The sequence below is a fragment of the Schistocerca cancellata genome, chromosome 1 (genome assembly GCF_023864275.1).
Source record: "Schistocerca cancellata isolate TAMUIC-IGC-003103 chromosome 1, iqSchCanc2.1, whole genome shotgun sequence".
NCBI lineage: Eukaryota > Metazoa > Arthropoda > Insecta > Orthoptera > Acrididae > Schistocerca > Schistocerca cancellata.
This window is the reverse complement of record NC_064626.1, coordinates 1279145723-1279160524: the sequence shown is the minus strand read 5'-3', so window position 1 is coordinate 1279160524 and position 14802 is coordinate 1279145723. Positions and strand designations below refer to the sequence as shown.

At 41.3% G+C, this 14802-nt stretch overlaps 1 protein-coding gene across 1 annotated transcript in view; it reads right to left on the bottom strand.

The window, feature by feature from the left end:
- LOC126146787 (transformation/transcription domain-associated protein) overlaps positions 1-14802 on the bottom strand; it is a 508296-nt gene that overhangs the window by 54460 nt on the left and 439034 nt on the right. The window lies entirely within an intron of this gene.

Genomic DNA, 14802 nt, shown 5'->3' with positions numbered 1-14802 from the left:
AGTACACTATTTTTCCTCGTTTTGGCAATTACAACTATGAGATTAACACATGCTGTGTTTGTGAGTTCAACTTGAAGATGTTTTTATCAATTTTATCAGATTGCACCTAATTGTTGTAAAAGAATACAGCATATGGGGCATTAAAAAAGTATTGCATATTTTGAGGGATGGTAGTATGGACTAAAAAAAAGACAAAAATGTCCAGTACACATTGGCTCTAAAATGCATTATCTCAAGAGCTATAAACATTTTGTTCATCTTCACTGCAGTGCAGTGCAGTTACCAACAACGTACAGAACACAGTAAAAATCTGTTAGTGCTGTTACTGCAAACCATGTTCACTGTTCTGGCTACATGCAGCACATACATTCTAGTGAAACCCTGCAATGTTACACAATAACAATGGCAAAAAGTATAATTGTCCTTCAAAGAAAAGTGTAAACTGAGTTCTTGAGCAGTTTCACACGTAATTGGCTTTTCCATGGAGAAGTAAGTGTTTGACAGAAATTCAGCCAGGTAGCCTACAAGAAGTTCAGTGCACAGTATTGAAATTTATAATCGTGCACATCAGAAATATTCAGATGTTGCAATTTAATCTGTGCTCTTAGGACCTTGCCTAACCACACCCTCGAAAAAACCAACAAAAACTTTTTGACGAGCAATATTATATGCGAAAAAGCTTAGCTTTCCTTGTAGCTGTATGACTGCATATTAATTTAAACCATTAACTTTTCTTAATTGTGTGTTCATGCTACTTAACAACAATGTTACTACTGGCTGTTTACATCACATGTCCTATGGTCTGAATATCTGCTGTCACTGGCTGACGAAAGCATGTCCTAATCTAGATTTCAGTGCTCCAGAAGTTACCTTGCTACATTTGGTATAATTTGTGTTTATACTTTCGTAGTACGACATATGCAGTGTAATGTTGCTGTACATCAAAGATCCTACTACAAAATGGTTATTTTTTACTGGGTTTCATTTCTTAAAAGTGCAGGAAGTTCTATGCTGGAGTATAAAACCTTCACTACTCAAATAACTGATACGTTTTACAGCTCCAACGGGAAGTACACTGTCACTTAACAGGAAAAAGCGTATTTTCACCTGAGAAAAAGTGTATTTTTAACTGGGAAATCCAAGAAAAACAAGAGAATTTTCTTTCTCTTGTTGGCGTATACAACCTGATCATTTTTTGCTCTAGTGTTGTAGGTATGGACACCACTATTCTTCTCAAATTATGATGGATTATTTATGATTAACTTAACTATCCGATATTGGTATTGTGATGGTGCAGTTAAAATGCCTAACTCCTTGAAGAGGTACCTATATGATGACCGTGGGTGGATATCAAATAATATTCTTACCGCTTGCTTTGTGCAATTCATACTTCCTTTCTAAGTGGCAAATTAGCCCAGAAAAAGATTTCATAACACATTACAGAATGGAAATGTGCAAAATGTATCACGAGGTTGCTTGGTTTGTTTCCAAGACTAGCAAATATACAAATAGCAAAAGTAGCTGAACTAACTGTTTGAGAAGCTCAGTAAAATGCTTCTTCCAATGAAAGTTTTCCTCAATACATCATCCAAAAATTGGGAGCATTCTACCCTACTTACTGGTGATTATTCATTTGTTACATCAATAGTGGGTATGACTATTTCTTGTATAGAATTGAATACAATATGTCTTCTCGAAATTTAAGGAGTGTCCATTTTCAGAGAACCATTTAATAATTCTCTGAAAAACATAATTAATCATCTTTCTGATGGAATTTATCCTAAGTGTAGTATCACCTGCAACAGTACCATTTATGCCTGTTTAATGTTAAATGGAAGATCATTCACGTATACAGGGTGTCTGAATTAAACACATAACAACATAAAATGTAATAACTTCAGACATAATTGAGATATTTATTGGTGATTTGGTTCTACAAGTATGGTAACTCAAAATTTTTTCTGTGTTTGCATTTGTAAGTGCATGCACATAATGGCTTTGCTCATGTAAACAAACGTCAGTAGCGAAGTGAACTCTACAGCAGAAGGTGTTCTAAGTGCTTTATCTCATGGAGATTAAGTCTGTTACAATGGTACAATGTCATTTTTAGCGTACAAACTGCAACTGAGGATGTTAGCAATTATGTAACAATCAAGAAATGGGAAGATTGGCTTTGGGAAACAGTGAGTTTGCTTTTGATGTTGGGCCAACACACCATGCACCTAAGTTTCAGAGGCTACTGTTGAATTAATACGTCCTTCCAGCAGAGGCATTGTAAGTCAGCCCAACAGACATACAGGCAGTTACAATTACCTCATTTGACAGTACATGATGTCATCTTTAACAGGTTGTGCCTACAGGTATACAAACAACAGCTTTAACAAAAAATAAATCCTGAGAGCAGGTCACAACTAAAGGCATCACAAAGAAAATTCTGGCAAAAAAGGATGCAAAATGAGGAAGTCTTTGGTTTATCAAGAATCAAGTGTACCAGACTCCAGTTTGTGACCTTCAAAACCTGCACCTTCGCATTTGTGCATCTAATGCAAACATTACGCCTGCCACGCTGCAAAACATTAGGAAAGAAATAGAATAGAGATTAGCTGTCTGCCACACCATTAATGGTGCACTTATCGAGTTGTATTAAGAGAGTAAAAATTTTTTTTGAGATATCGTACTTGTAGAAACACACCTTCAATAAATATCTTAATTATTTCTCAAATTATTAAATTTTATATTGTTATACATTTAACGGGGACACCCTGTATAAGGAATAAGAGTGGGCCCAAAATTAAACCCTGTGTAACTCGCTTTATCCCCCATCATGAAAATTTTCTATCCTTCCAACATTGTTTGAATTATTTAGCACAGTTTTCTGCATTCTGTCTGTCATGTATAGTCCAAACCCGTCACGTCTAAAGGCATCAATTCCATAATACTTACATTTACTTACAAATGTACTAGGTTCTACACCATGGGTATGCAACCAGTGGCCCGCAGGACGGATCCGCCCGCAATTGATTTCAATCCGGCCCACAGACAATATCCACAGGAGATGACAAGACGTTCACACTGTATTAGATGACAAGACATTCACACTGTACTACGCCCGGGATACATTTTCGGGTATTCCTGCTAATGCTCCGCACAGGTTTGCAGCTCATGATGCAGACCAGTGAAAGTCTTATTTGAAGACTTGGCTAGACAGAACACAGCCTGGTGACATGCCTCAGGCTGTGGTGGATGGCCAGTTTTTACAAAGCAAGGACAGGGTGTATACAGGGACAAGGAAAAAAAATTCCCGGATTATTCCCGGATTTCTCCCGGATATCTCGTTTAAAAAATATGCTTTTTCCCGGGCGACCTACTATCACTTAGCACAGAAAAAGTTCCCTCGGAACTGTAAAACTTATCAATCCTTTGAATGGTTAACGTTTTATATAATCGCGTAGAACTTCCCGGAAAAAAAAAGAAAAGCCGGAGCAGAGAAGTTTTGGAAAGACCTTTGATTTGCAGCAACATATACGCTGCATATTTTCGTATTACGAAAGTATAAATTCGAATTGCACCAAACACAGCTTGTTAGTTTCCGGAGCGTTGCAACCGAGGTTGTGATGTCCTTTTGTGAGCGAGTCATATCTCAAGCCACGAGATCTCGCCAGCCGATGACAGCAGCTATTCAGAGCATAGGACTCGTGTTATAGTCAGCCACTAGCAAGATTACTGGTTACATAGCGCGAACACACAAGAGGAAAAGTTAACGGTTTACATTAATGTACACAGTACCATATATCTACAAGAAAAGCTAAGCTTTCACGTGTAATATTGGTCTTTTTTTGGTGTGATGTACTTTAAGATACATCACACAAATGTGCCAGTAAATTTAAAATTGTGACATAAATGCCTCGGCTCGAAATTCTTGAAGTGGCTGGTCCTTAAACTGTTCAGTTTCGAACGCTCTGTGATTTAGATATCCATCCCACTTTCACACACGTAACATAATTCATCTTGCGTAAAAAGAAATTTACTTTGAAAGTAACGCTTCTCTAACCACCGTTCGCAATACTGTTAGTTATAGGTTCGATTTACCAGTTGCCAGAGAGCGCCAAAAACGAATTATTGTGCGTGTGCAACTGCAGTGGTGTAGGAAGCCCGCATGTTCGTGTGTATAAAGCACTAAGAGAGCTTACACTACACCATAAAAGAAACAGGGCATCAGAGGATACTCCAAAAGGCATCAAAATTTCGTGAATCATACTAAAATGCATAATTCGGCTTGAAGTGCACATTGTTTTTTTCCAGATTCACAATGAAGTAGGTCCCATCTGATATTAAGCTTTTCAGTGTGGTTTTTGGGATGTAAATTTTCTTGGAGTACCAGTACTCTACGATCTCATGTTTGGTTCTTTATTATGGCATAATGCCATACATGGCAGAAGATGATAACGTGCACTTGAAATTCACCGAACAGTTGGAAGTACCCAAAATTGTTAAATGAAACACTTCGTTTCAAATAAAATGATTGCCTCAGCGGAATTTCTTTAGCAAGCTTGCAAAAATAACTTCATTCTTTTGCAAGGCGATTAATGCTTGACTGCTACTAACTTGGAAAGAAAATAAAATCAGAAACTGAAATTAATAATATATTTTTGCCCTCTGTAATTATGTGAATGCATTTTAATTCACTTGATAGCTCCCGGCCACAGAAATCCGTTTTGTTTTCATTTGACGTGGGAGCTGTACACGAAGAGAAGCAGCGAAATCACTTAACGTAAACACGGGTCACGTGGAGACTAACCCCCTCCCCACTACAACTCTGTGCAAGCGCGAATCTGGCAGCTAGGGCGCGCGAGAAAAATTTTTATCGTTTGCATCTGGCTGCTTGCTGCTACTACCGATGCAGCTAACAGCCAGACTTCAAGAAGCGGGAAGCGAGAGAAGGTACTGCTTATACGCGAGTCAAATGCGCATGCGCAACAGACCGCTGGCAACTGGTCAAACGAACCTAATGTGAACAGTTGTGACGTCATGCTCATAGCAAGCAGTTTATTGTTACGAAGAATTACAGTCTGCGCCCTACGGCCTTTAACATATTTTTGCTATCTGTAGACGATTGTGTGTGCACGGTGTTTTGTTGTCGTAAAATGCACATTTCCTTTGCCACTACAGTTTTATTTTTTTCCCTCTCGTTTATATTTTATTGCTGCAGTATCATTCTCTAGTAGCAGGATACAATAACATTCTTTGCTAGAGAATCAATTCTGCAGTCAAAACTACAAAAATGTAACTGAAAGCTAAAACAATGAAAAATTCCCGGAATTCCGAAAAATGCCCGGGTTTTTCCCGGTTTTCTCCCGGATGAAAAAATTCCCGGGTTTTTCCCGGAATTCCCGGTTGTCCCGGGTCGTATACACCCTGAAGGAACACCACACAGGCAAGAACTGGCCTTAGTGACTGGCTGTTGCTGTGTCAGCTGTCGCTGTGGAAGTGGCTGATACCTCATTAGCATCTCACATATGTAGTGCGGTACAGAGCTGCCTCCCACCACTGCTGCAGCACAGAAGTCAAAAGTGCATATTATTTATGGCCTACGTCTGTGCTACACATTGATAGAGCCCAAACGCTTGTAGTATGCAGCAATGCCATTAAAACTGCAGACTGCCTGGGAAACGTGCCGACTTCAATAACGGCAGCAAGTGATGCTGTAAAAACTGGTTCTCTGTTGGCTCTTTGCATGTGAAGTTCTGTGCTAGTTGTTTCCTACTTTCGTGTATCTGTTCATAGAGTTTATTCACAAAATGTCTAGCGTTAAGAAGAGTAAAGTAGATGCTGAATGTCATCAATTCCAGGAGAATTGGACTGAGGATTACTTTCTTCACAATGTATAAAAATAAATATTCACGCAATCATAGCTTTCGGCCATTAAGGTCTTTGTCGGCAGTACACACACATACACACATGCGCACACACACACTCGTGCAAGCACAACTTGCACACACATCCACAGTCTTGGCGAGCTGAAACTACACTGCGATCAGCTGCACCAGTGCATGATGGGAGTGGCGTCTGGGTGGGGGTAAGGAGGAGGCTGGGGCAGGGAGGGGGAGGGATAGTATGGTGGGAGTGGCGGACAGTGACGTGTTGCAGTTCAGATGGAGGGTAGGAGAGAAGGTGCAGAGGGGGGAGGGAGTAAGTAGCGGAGAGGAGAGAAATAAAAATAAAAGAAAATAAATTAAAAGACAGGGTGCGGTGGTGAAATGACGGCTGTGTAGTGCTGGACTGGGAACAGGGAGGGGTCTGGATGGGTGAGGACAGTGACTAACGTAGGTTGAGGCCAGGAGGGTTATGTGAACGTAGGATGTATTGCAGGGAAAGTTCCCACCTGCGCAATTCAGAAAAGCTGGTGTTTGTGGGAAGGATCCATATGGCACAGGCTGTGAAGCAGTCATTGAGATGAGGGGTATCATGTTTGGCAGCATGTTCAGCTACAGGGTGGTCCACTAGTTTTTTGGCCACAGTTTGTTGGTGGCCGTTCATGGGGACAGACAGCTTGTTGGTTGTCATGCCTACATAGAATGCAACACATTAGTTTGTAGATTGGTTGACTGGTTTCACAGGTAGCCCTGCCTTGGATGTGATAGGTAATGTTAGTGACCGGACTGGAGTAGGTGGAGGTAGGATGATGTATGGGACAGATCTTGCATCTAGGTCTATTACAGGGGTATGAGCCATGAGGTCAGGGATTGGGAGCAGGGGTTGTGTAAGGATGGACGAGTATGTTGTGTAGGTTCAGTGGATGGCGGAATACCACGGTAGGAGGGGTGGGAAGGATAGTGGGTAGGACATTTCTCATTTCAGGGTACGACGAGAGGAAATCGAAACCCCTGGCGGAGAATGTAATTCAGTTGCTCCAGTCCCGGATGGTACTGAGTTACGAGGGAAATGCTCCTCTGTGGCCGGACTGTGGGACTTTGGGAGGTGGTGGGAGACTGGAAAAATAAAGCACGGGAGATTTGTTTTTGTACAAGGATGGGAGGATAATATCGGTCAGTGAAGGCTTCAGTGAGACCCTCGGTATATTTAGACAGGGACTGCTCGGCCCTGTAGATGTGATGACCACGGACGGCTAGGCTGTACAGAAGGGACTTCTTGGTATGAAACGGGTGGCAGCTGTCGAAGTGGAGGTATTGCTCGTGGTTAGTAGGTTTGATATGGACGGAGGTACTGATGTAGCGATCTCTGAGGCGGAGGTAAACATCTAGGAAGCTGGCTTCTTGGGGTGACTAGGACCAGGTGAAACAAATGGGGGAGAAGTAGTTGAGGATCTGGAGGAATGTGAATAAGGTGTCCTCACCTTCAATCCAGATAGCAAAGATGCCATCAATGAATCTGAACCAGGTGAGGGATTTAGGATTCTGGGTTTTTAGGAAGGATTCCTCTAGATGGCCCATGAATAGGTTAGCATAGGATGGTGCCATGCGGGTGTCCATAGCCGTACCGCAGATTAGTTTGCAGGTAATGCCTTCAAAGGAGAAGCAATTGTGGGTGAGGATATAGTTGGTCATGGAGACTAGGAAGGAGGTTGTTGGTTTGGAACCCATAGGGCATCTGGAAAGGTAGTGTTCAATAGCAGTAAGGCCATGGGCATTAGGAATGTTAGTGTACAGGGAGGAGGCATCAATAGTGATAAGCAGGGCACCGTGTGGTAAAGGGAGAGGAATTGTGGAGAGTCAGTCGAGGAAATGGTTGGTATCTTTTATATAGGAGGATAGGTTCTGGGTACTAGGTTGAACATGTTGGTCTATGAGAGCAGAGATTCTCTCAGTGGGGCCACAGTAACCGGTCACAATGGGGCATCCTAGGTGGTTGGTTTTATGGACTTTAGGAGGCATGTAGAAGGTGGGAGTGTGGGGAGTGGTAGGGGTAAGTAGAGAGATGGACTCGGGGAAAGGTTCTGGGATGGGCCTAAGATTTTGAGTAGTGACTGGAGATCCTGCTGGATTGCTGGAATGGGATTACTGTGGCATGGTTTGTAGGTGGAAGTATCTGACAGCTGATGGGAATCCTTCTGCCACGTAATCCTTGCGGTTCAAAACTATGGTGGTGGAGCCTTTGTCTGCAGATAGGATTATAAGATCGGGATCAGTGTTTAGATGGTGGATTGTGGTTCTTTCTGCGGATGTAATGTTAGTATGCATGTTGAGGGATTTGGGGAATGATGGTGAGGCAAGGTTCGAGGATAAGAAATTCTGGAAAGTTAACAGGGGTTGGTTTAACGGCAGTGGGTGTTGATCAAGGTTGGATGGAGGCGTGAACTGAGTTAGGCAAGGGTCAATGTTGGTCTTTGGTTGAGTCTGATTGGTTGGGTTGGTGGCACAAAAGTGTTTTCACTGTAGGGACCGGGAGAAGGAGAGAAGGTCTTTAACTAGTCCTGCATGGTTGAATTTGGGAGTGGGGCAAAAGGTGAGGTCTTTGGAAAGAACTGATATTTCTGTGGGACCTGGCTTCTGGAGGAAAGGTTCATAACTGTGTTGCAGGTCTGTTTAGGATTTGACTTCTGTGTGGTGGTGGGAGGGATTTTTGGAGGGTGGGGTAAGTGTAGTAGGTCTGTGAGACAAGGTTTGTCAGCTATGAGGGGGCATGGGGGAGGTTTGGAGGTTGTTGTAGAAGTGGTGACAGTGGTACTCCTAGGTGGGAATAGGAAGTGAAGAGGATGGAGAGCTTTTTGAGGTGGCATTGTGTATGTTGCTCAAGTTCCTGCACGGCAAGAGTTTCTATGTGTGTTATGGGTTCCAGGAATCTGGGATTACATAGCAGGAGAATTCTGAGGATGGAGAGAAGGTACAGCAAGGAGGATTGGGCTTGGTTGATATGGTTTTGCAGGACTATGTTGGTGAGGGCTAAGGATTGGTGGAATCTGAACAGGTGGAGGTCATTGTGGAAAGAGGGGTGGCAACCAGAGATGGGTAATTTGATGGTTAGGGCCATTAGGAGGGATTTCATGAGCCAAGCAACAACGCAGGAACAGTATGTGGGGCTGGGATCTGGCTAGGGATAAGGAAACTTTTCTGTATTGACGCAGATGGAAGGAACAAGGATCCATGGTGGTGCAAAAATGCGAAAAAATACGTAAGAAAGTAGAATTACGTTCGAAAAATTACGCAAAAATATACCCAAATACGTGTGAAAAGTACGAAATGGATACACAGGAGGGGAAAAGAGATGAAGTCTGAGGAAGACTACAATAGTGGAATGTGAAAACGCACTAAAATTGGCGAGAAGTCACAAAGGTCAAAGTAGAGAATAACTAATCATTAATAAATATATTACTGTGGGTGGCAGGTTTGAGTGTGGATAAGCATAGAGAAGGGGCACAGCAGATGTGACTGGATGAGGTGAATTTAGTGGGTGCAAACAGGGATAGAACGGAGAAAGTGTGGGGTGTGGGGAGGGGTTCGTAGTTAAGAGATGTAAGATTGTGTGGCACTGGAAAAGTGCGGGAGATAACACGCAAAAATACGGGAACTGACACAGGGAGAGTGATCAGTTGGAAGGTATAGGCTTAATTATATTGGCAGGAGTAATGTGGGACATAAGATGCTGCACCAACAATCAGCGTGTTCTTGACGCCGTCTGTTGCACGCGGCCAAGTCCGTTGATACAGTTTGGCTGATAAGTAGTATGCGCAGTGCGGTTCATAAGGCAACAAGAGAAACACAGGAAAGAAAAAGAAAGAAGGATGGACATTGATATAGCGACACAAAAGAAAGTAGTTACAAAGAAAGACAGCACAGGGTTAGGATCGAAGAAAAGCTGTCAGGCAAAAATCAAACAATAGAAAATCCGCGATGGAATGTAACAATACGAGAGAAGGAAAGTTGCTATTCACCATATAGCAGAGATGCTGAGCCTCAATAGGCACAATTAAAAGATTCACACAATCATAGCTTTCAGCCATTAAGGCCTTTGTCAGCAGCATGTCATGGACGTGGTTACCACAGGCATCGATTTCATTAAATCCGACGCACTAAATCACCGCCAATTCAAACAGTATTTGGATGACCTGTGTTCCGAACATGAAGATTTGGCTTACCTTAGCAAAGTGAGATTACTGAGTAAGGGCTAAATGCTGAAGTGATTTATGATCTTCGACAAGCAGTTTTTATGGCTATCAACAGAAAACCATTGGCTGAAATAAATGGATTTGTGATTTAGCATTTCCGGTTGACATCACAGCTATTTAAATAACTTAAGCTACAAACTCCAGAAACAAGGGCAGTTAATTCACAAATTATATAGGCATCTGAAAGCTTTAAGACGAAGTTACACTTGTGGGAAATGTAGATGAAAGCTGGAAACTGTTAGTATTTTCCTACAGTGTCAACTACTGAAAATGTTGATTATATTACTTATGCTGATGAACTGAAATCATTATTAATGCTTTTTACAACAAGGTTTTCTTATTTCAGGCATGCAGACAGCATGTTTGCTAACCCAACATGTGATGTAGAAAAGGCCCCAGAAAACTTTCACATGGAACTTATTGAACTTCAGAATATTTATCTTTAAAATCAAAATATGAAGAAGTGGACCTGGTCAAATTTCACAGAACTTACTTGACCGAAGAGAAACATCCGCAAATTAGATCATGTGCAAGAAGGAAAATTTGTCTTTTTGGAAGCACATTTAAGTATGAACAACTTTTTTTTCTCTTATGAAAACAAATAAATGCAACACATGCACATGGTTAACAAACAAAAACCTGCAAAATACCTTAAGACTCAATATCAGTGACATAAATCCAGATCGGGGTCACGGATTTTATACCTGCCTCGGGACGACTGGGTGTTTGTACTGTCCTCACCATTTCGTCATCATTCATGAAAGCGGCGAGATTGGACTGAGCAAAGGTTGGGAATTTGTAGAGCGTTGATAACCTCACAGTTGAGCACCCCCTCAAACCAAACATCATCATAACCAACATCATTATCATCTTCATCATCATAAATTCAGATACAAACAATCTTGTTTTAGAAACTCAAACTCAGAGCTCAGATTAATCTGCTGTTGAATATTTTTTTTAAATCAACAGACCACTGTAAATACATTTATTAAGTATAACTTTTCAGCTTTCTAATGGCTGATGGCAAACTTTGTGTGTTCAGCGAACTGAATTTAGACAAAGTCACCATATGGACCTGGCCCTGTGCACTAAAGTGTTGAGTACAGAATGGCGTTGCACAGGGTGGCGGCAAATGTTGGCATTAAAATAGAGGTCTGTGTGTGTTTTCTTTCTGTACACTGTGTGTCCCAGCATGCCATCTATGTTTCTTGTGATCAGGATATCCACAAAGGGCAAGCTTCTGTTCTCTTCTCTCTCTTTGGTAAATCTGGTATTTCCATGTATACCACTAAGGTGTTGATGGTACTCTAGCCGTTTGTCACTGTCAAGTGGCCAAACTACAGAAGTATCATCAACGTACCTGTAGAAGGCTTTTGGCTTGTGTTTAGCAGTGTCCAGTGCTAGCTTTTTGAAGTGCTCTATGTATAGGTCGGCTATGCCTGGTGCTAGGGAGGAGCCCATAGCTACACCACCCATCTGTTCATAGAACTTCCCACCACATTTGAAATACATGGTGGTTAGCACATGGCAAAAGAGCTTGATGATATCCTCCTCAACGTGTTCTTTGAGGAAAGTCAGGGGGTCTTCCATTGGTACTCGTGTGAATAAGGATGTCACATTGAAGCTGACTAGTAGGTCTTCATTTTCCAGCCGCATACCCTGTAGTACCTTCACAAACTCAGCAGAGTTTTCCACATGGTGTCGAGCAGACAGAGACGGACGCCAGGACACAAATCCCGCACACGTGTCCCCCCCAACCACCAGCCACTCCAGGTGCATCGGGCGATTCCGCGGGCGCGTGAATGGCCGGTGGCAGGAAGCAGAGAGTGGTCCAGCAGAGATATCAGCCAGCGACCGACAATATCCCGACACTTCACCTGAAGATGATGCAGATGCATTCCATCGAAACGATGCTATGAGACGATGATGCTACTCGGCTGACAACCCGTGAAGACTTCATATATGAAATTCGTCCGCTGCACTCGCATATAACAAAGTCGCCATGCTTCACATTGGTTTCTGTGCAACCGTGTGATCTTGAAAAGTTTTATTTTGGGATATGAGTTGTTATGATAAATTGCAAGGAACCAAGATGCCAAGTTAAAAGAACGGCGTGAAAATAAATACGAACACATGAAGATGGGGTGTCGTGTATTGATACACTCACAAACGGCAAAATTCCACCTTATTCACTGGGAAAGCTGCTGTCAGGACAGGTGCATTTCCTTTCAGCTGTATGCCGAGTTTTTGTATTTCACTATGTATGATAATATTCAAGTTCTCTTGAAAAGCTTAGGGGTGAGTCCAAATACATTATCAGCAAACTTGCACGTCACAGATGTCTTCTTATTGACTGTACAGTCTGTAAAACCTCTGCTGTCATTGATGTGAGCTGTTTCGGCCTTTTTGTGCAGTGTGAACAACATACAATTAGTGCGCACCATTAGCGAGACTCATTGTCATGTTTCTTGTTTCACATGTAGTTTTAATTTTATTCTTTGCATTACTAATTTCTGTGAACTTTTGCACACTTCTGGACATTTTAATGACTTTAAGTAAGTACTACAATATTTTTTGTAGTCCAGAATTAACGTTGGATCTTTGACTTCTTCTAACCTTTATATAAAGTTCTTTCTTTCTCTTACACCAAATTTTAATTCCCTTACTTCTTCATAGTTTACTTATTATTGACTCAAATTTACTATAGACCATATAGAATTTGATGTTGTAATTTCTTTATATTTATACCTCATCCCATACTTACTTTTAAAACATTGTATCCTGTTCCGATTAATAAGACACCCAGCTATGTATGAACCTGCCTCAGGACTGTAATGTGCCATATTGTCTATTTCCATTAATTGTGCATCACGATCAGATTACCCATTCACAAATGGGTACACATTGATTGTTGCAGCCTACATACTGTCTACAAAAATGTTATCAATCAATGTTCTACTACCTTCCAACACGCGAGCTGGAAAATTAACTACCAAAATTAGATTTAAAAGCCCGAATAATGAGTTCAGTTTATTTTTCCCATCCATTTTTTAAGAAATCTACATGAAATCTCCACAAACTACAACTGTGCAAGAGATTCTGCAGTAACAACTTGCAAGCACATGCTTTGTGTTTCAGATCTCCACAAAAACTGTTTGTTTCAATGCTTTTGCCTGTGTGCCTGACTTCTGGTATGTTCCAATATCATTTACAAGCGATATTTATCAAGTACCCAACTATTACCATGGCAGATATCGATTTTGTTTACAGCACTGACAACTGTGGTGCCAAAAGATGTACCAAAAAACCTGACAGTAATGTGACATATCTACTGCTGATCCAGGTCTTTATTACTGACAACTCTGCATTTTGTGTACACAGGCAGGAGCCAATCCTGTTTTGGCATAGCTGGTTCTCCCTGTGACAAGTCATGAAATATCTAAAATCTTGTTACTGCACTAAATGAGGTCTAAACCACATTCCACAGTATACAATATCTGAATTAACTTTAACTAGGTAAGAGTAGTGCAAGTCAGCACTGCACCAGCTTCAGTTCACCCATCTGCAGAGCACTGCTCACAAGGTTCACTATTACAAGGTGTTATTTTGTCAACATTATAAAAAAAGCTATAACTACCGTATTTACTCGAATCTAAGCCGCACTTTTTCTCCGGTTTTTGTAATCCAAAAAAACGCCTGCGGCTTAGAATCGAGTGCAAAGCAAGCGGAAGTTCTGAAAAATGTTGGTAGGTGGCGCCACAACTAACTTCTGCCGTCGAATATATGTAACGCTGCACGGGCATGCTTTGTAGGCACAAAGATAAATACTGGTGCCAAAACCTCTGCTTCAGTATTAAAAAAAAAAAAAAAAAGGTGGAAGGCGAGGTTTTTTCTCCGCCCCGAGTTTCGACCACTGCATTTTCATACATTATTCAACAGATTAAATACAAATTCCGTATTGTTCATCTTCGAATGTAGCAGAATTTCAATTTACTACGAAAATCCAACTGGCAAGACTGTTTGGGATGTTTGTCAATATGGCCAACTCTACGTTCTGAATTTTTTCCTACCTGTGAGAAGAGATGGTTGCTAATAGTAACCTGATGAAATGTGAATCACAAGCAGTATTCTCTTCACCATTCACCATAAGAATAATACGAATATAAACATTTTGCCATGTATTCTTTCGTGTTTGCTGCTATTTCATTTAAATCCTGTCTGCCTAATAAACTACGAAACTAGAGTGAGACAACAGGAAACGCGGAAGAATATACTTATAGTGTCATGTTTATATTCGTATTATTCTTATGCCTAATAGTGATACAGTCAGAAATGATGCACGGCAACTGACTAGATTTTTAAATCTAAGGTGACTCTAATTTCTGTGCAGAATTTGATGTACTAAAGAAGCGGCCGCAAAGATTTTCAAACGGAGAAAAATTTTCGCCTAACTCTCGTTCAGAACTATGTTCTATCACACGCAGTCTGTTATTTGGTTCTTGTTGATCATTATCAAAGAAAGCAGCCGTGTAAGTAACAACAAATAGCAGTCTCTTGCCGTTGTTTCAGTTATGAGACAATTGCTCTCTTTTTTATTATTGTAAGCGGCAGTAGCGCGCAAAAAAGCAAGCCATGCCGCGAGCGGCGACAGGCCGTAAACACGGACTATCAGAATGCGA